The sequence below is a fragment of the Eriocheir sinensis genome, chromosome 39 (genome assembly GCF_024679095.1).
Source record: "Eriocheir sinensis breed Jianghai 21 chromosome 39, ASM2467909v1, whole genome shotgun sequence".
In the NCBI taxonomy this organism is placed as follows: Eukaryota; Metazoa; Arthropoda; class Malacostraca; order Decapoda; family Varunidae; genus Eriocheir; species Eriocheir sinensis.
This window is the reverse complement of record NC_066547.1, coordinates 7,724,769-7,729,768: the sequence shown is the minus strand read 5'-3', so window position 1 is coordinate 7,729,768 and position 5,000 is coordinate 7,724,769.

Below are 5,000 nucleotides of genomic sequence, written 5' to 3'. Positions count from 1 at the left end.
CGCGCCTCACAACCCTTCCCCTGCCCCTGCCCTCACCCCTGCCCATCCTCTGTTCCTTCCCTTGCCCCTTCCATCTATCCCTTCCCTCGTCCCTATCATATGTCCTATCCTTTCCCCCTACCATCTTCTATCTCTTCCCTTGCCCCTTCCATCTATCCCTTCCCTCACCCCTGTCATATGTTCTTTCCCTTCCCCCTATCATATTCTATCCCTTCTCTCAACCCCCATGCCATTTTCTATCCCTTCTCTTGCCTTTTCCATCCTCTGTCCTTTCTTTTACCAGTACCATCTCTCCCTTCCCTTCCCCTAACCATTTATCCCATCCCTTAACCTTCCCATCCTATTTGCCCTTTTCCTTCTTTCCCATTCATCCTTTTTTTTCCTGATAACTTTCCTTTCCATTCCTACCCAGTTTTCCCTTTCGTCATACCGTCCAATTTTTCCTCACCCCTCCTTTTTTTTCCTCTTTTCCTGCCCTTACCTCTCCTTTACTAACTCTTCTCCTACCGATCCTTTCTTCCCTTCCTTTCTTCAGCCGCCTCCTCACCCTTCTCTTTTCCCTTCCTTCCCTTCCTCGGTGGTGTCGGCGGCAGAGGCGGAGGAAGGCCTCATTTTTAAATTTCCTCCCCCGAGCTGCGTCTGGAAGCATAAAATCTGATTGAATTCCCGGCCTTGAGGCGCAGGTTGGGGCGTGTCGGAGTAATTCCTCGTTATTCTGCTCTCGCCCAAGATTGGACTGCGAGCACGAGGCCGCCGCACACCTCCCACGTGGTAGTCATTCTTTTCTCGTGCCTGTTTACCTGTTTTTTGTTTGTTGCTTAAGGCCTAGATCGCGGTATATGCTTAAACCTACTAATTAAGGAACTTTTTACCCTGAATACAAGTACATAATATTGTATACTTTATTACGTGTACAATCATCATTACATATACTACATGGACCTATATAGGCTTTGGGGTGGGTCGAGGGCTATTTTACAAGTCAAACCCGAGAAGCTTCAGGTCCCTACAAATGTCAGTTTAGGGGCCGTATTACAAGTCCAGTCCTAGAAGTTTCGGGTCCCTACAGAGTTCGGGATGAATAACACTGTAGGGACCCGAAACTTCTCCGATTGGACTTGTTATACGGCCCCTAAACCGACCTTTGTAGGGACCTGAAACTTCTCGGGTTTGACTTGTAATATAGCCCTAATAAGTCCGAGGTAGTGTTAGGATCTTTGTTCTTTTGGTTCCTATAGACCTTGATTTTCTTTTCTTTTTCATTCCGTGTTGTATACTGTGCAAAGTTAAATACGTACTGTTCACAATACAAACGCAAAGTACACATTTAATAAAACTAGAAATGTTTTTAAGTGCTAACGAGTTAAAACACTAGAAAATAGGATTTATTATTTTCATAGTTTAATTCAAGTTGAATTTTATCTTGAATATTTCTATTTTTTCATCGTTTAAATTACATACACAAGATCGCTAAGGTTTTTGGTTATATGTTCTGTCCTGCACCACAAGTAATTGTTTATGTGTCGAACAACTGGACAATAAAATTTTAGTAATGGTGACAGTAATGCCATAGATCAGAATAAATTATTAAAATGCAAACACATTTATTTTATCTGGCCATCCATCTATGTCAGTTTCTATATTTTAATCTATCCGTCTATCAAATTACCTCTATCTATCTATCTATCCATAACTGTATATGTAACTGTATAGATAGAGGTAATTTGATAGACGGATAGGATAAAATATAGTAACAGACATAGATGGATGACCAGATAAAATAAATACACACACACACACACACACACACACACACACACACACACACACACACACATATTCTATTCCTTCCACTTTCCCTTTTATTTGTCGGAATCCCCCCGCCCCGCCGGTCCCCGGTGCACACTTTTTATTTCTCGTTTCCCAGGCTAAGTTTTCCCCCCCGATTCCTCCTCACACTCGCGTTTTCCCGGCACGTTTTATAGTTAATTGGGAGGTGGCGTGTGGGGGCGCACGCTCGGCCGCTCCCCGCAGCCCACTGCGGAGGAATATTTGCATAACTAATGACGCCCTGAAACACACCACTCCGCCCCTCGCATACGAACGGCCTTATCCTCAATATAAATATATATATATATATATATATATATATATATATATATATATATATATATATATATATATATATATATATATACACACACACACACACACACACACACACACACATGATCGCGCGCGAGGATGTACCTAGGTTGACCATGGATTTTTTGTCGTTGTATTTCTATTGTATTTCTTTTGTTGTTAAACTCAAGCAATCCTCTACATATATTTTTCTTGCGCGCGCGCGCGCAAGTATGAACCTAGTTTTACCGTGGATTTTTTGTCGTCACTTTTCTTGCCAATGTATTTTTTTGTTAATTCAAGCAATCCTTTTTATATTATTTTTTGCGCGCACGCGTACACACACACACACACACACACACACACACACACACACACACACACACACACACACACACACACACACACACACACACACACACACACACACAGCGGTAAGCCCCCACCCGCATCGCGATAAAAGGAACAAATTGAAGGTCCAGCCGGGAGGAATGGAGGGAGCGGCGGACCCAATACAAGGCGGCCAATATTTCGACCTCCTCCTCCTCCTCCTCCTCCTCCTCCTCCTCCTCCTCCTCTCCCTCCTCCTCCTCCTCCTTCTCCTCCTCCTCCTCTTCCTCCTTTTCCTCCTTCTCTTCCTCATTCTCCTTCTTCTCTTCTTCCTCTTCATTTTTCCGTCTTCCTCCACTGTTTCTTTGACAATCTACTCTTCCTCGTTTTCGTTCTCTTCGTATCAGTTCTCGTTCTTCTCGTCCCTTTAGTGTCTTATTTGATCTCCCCAAGTTTTGCTGTATTGATCAAGGTTGCTGTTGTCGACAAATTTTCTAATGTTTCTTATATTAGTTTATTTCTTGCTTCACTCATTACTTTTTCCTTCTATATCTTCCTGTTAGATCCTAGCATGGCAAGCACTACACCAAACATTATCATGATAGCCACAATTATTACCACGGATTTTTTGTTTGTTTTCGCAGTCTTTTAATAAAATGTAAATATAAATCCATTTTTTTTTTGTTCCGAAAATCATGCTTTCATAAAATAACAATATATATCAGGAGCAATATTGAGAATTCGTCACCATTGTTTAATATTATACTGATGAAATGTATGAAAAAGGAAGATTAGGAGGAGGAGGAGGAGGAAGAGAAGGAGGAGGAGGGTGCTAATATAGTGGGGTGAGTTGGCTGGCCTTCCTTCCTCCCTCTATATAGCGTGCGTGGCGGCCTCCAGCGGCGGCCAAATGTAGGGCTGCCTCCTCCTCCTCCTCATCATTTTCTCTTCCCTTATCCACATTCACTCAGGGCCAACGTAAACACGCACACACACACACACAGACACTTCTTTTGATCTGTATCTTTCTTTCTATCTATTTATCTATCTATGTTTCTATATAATTGTTTACCTATGTATATGTCGGCACTTCGGATCCTAACTCACTGTGTCTTACTATTTTTGCATTTTTAGTTTATTCTTCTTACCTATTCATCTATTCGTTCGTCCGTCTATCTGTATTAATCTATCTCTATTTTGCTTCACATATTCTTAGTGTATTTTCTTCTTTCTACGTGCCTTAAATTTCCGGCAGTAAAATAGATTAATGGCGTCTTTTTGATTACTAACAGTTTCCCGCAGCTGATTGGCTTTAGTAATTTTTCTCTACGGTTCGTGAAGTAAACATCAGTCCGCCGAGGAAAAGGGAAGGAGGGGACGGCGAGGAGGGGCGGCGTGAAGATGGTGGCGAGATGTGAGCTCCACTCTATTTGTTTCTTGGCCTTTTGTAGTGTTTCTCTTTTGCCAGATATACTTGTCGCCTTCGTTGTTAATTCAATAGAAAATTTATATCATGTATAGCGTTGTTTTTGTGAAATTCGAAAGTGACAATTTTTTTAATGAAAGTATGTGTGAATGAAAAATTAATAATAATAAAAAATATGAATACAGTGCGTGCTGGCGTCTGTCTCTCCGTGTCAAGCCGTGGCCGGACCCTAAACATGCAAAGCCTGGCCGTGGCCGAGCAGCAGCTGGCCGGCAGGGTGTGAGCCTTGCGGAGGACCAGTTTAGTTCATCCGATGAAATTTACTGCCATTCAGAAATATTTCTCGTACGCATTAAACAAAATTATCTAGTTGAGTACTCTCAATTATATATTTACTGCATTGCTGTAACTACTTACCAGCATACCATCAAATCTTCGTATAATTAACAAGTGTTCTTGAATGGCATTAATGCTGCCAGATATTTTTGTAAAGTTATTACCCAACAATTGCAGGCCTTTGATCGCTAATATCCCGGTGGAAGCATCTCAGCTGCGAGCGTTCAACTATTTTTTTCATTATAGTCCGGAACGCCAAACACGGGACTAAGGACTGGAGTTACGAAGGCTAGATAATTAACTGAGCGAAGAGTCGCCCAAAATTATATGACATCAATTTTACCCCCTCGCTTACATAAGTACAGTTTTTATAGTTCTATAATCAGTAATTATGTAGAATATATGCTAAATTACTGCATGTACTGTAATAAGTAATATATTAACTACTGAAAATTGAATTGGCAAAAAGCTACAACGTTTAATGTCAGTTCTTACATTATTGACATTGAGCATGTTGGTCTCCAGCTCCTGGCTACAACAACAAGGCTGCCTCGCATTGCTGCTGAGCTGGCATTCCAATGATCACTGTGAGGTTATGTCGATGTTATGTACTGGACATTTTTTTCTGCCTTTAAATGTAAACTGATGAAAACATAACCGTTGCTTCTTTCTCCAAGGACATATATTTCGGTGAAAACTGACGATTTTGTTGATTTTGACCTTTCTCAATTATAAAAATTGTTGCATTAACTAAAATGATTTTTGGGTGTCACAAAAGTACTTA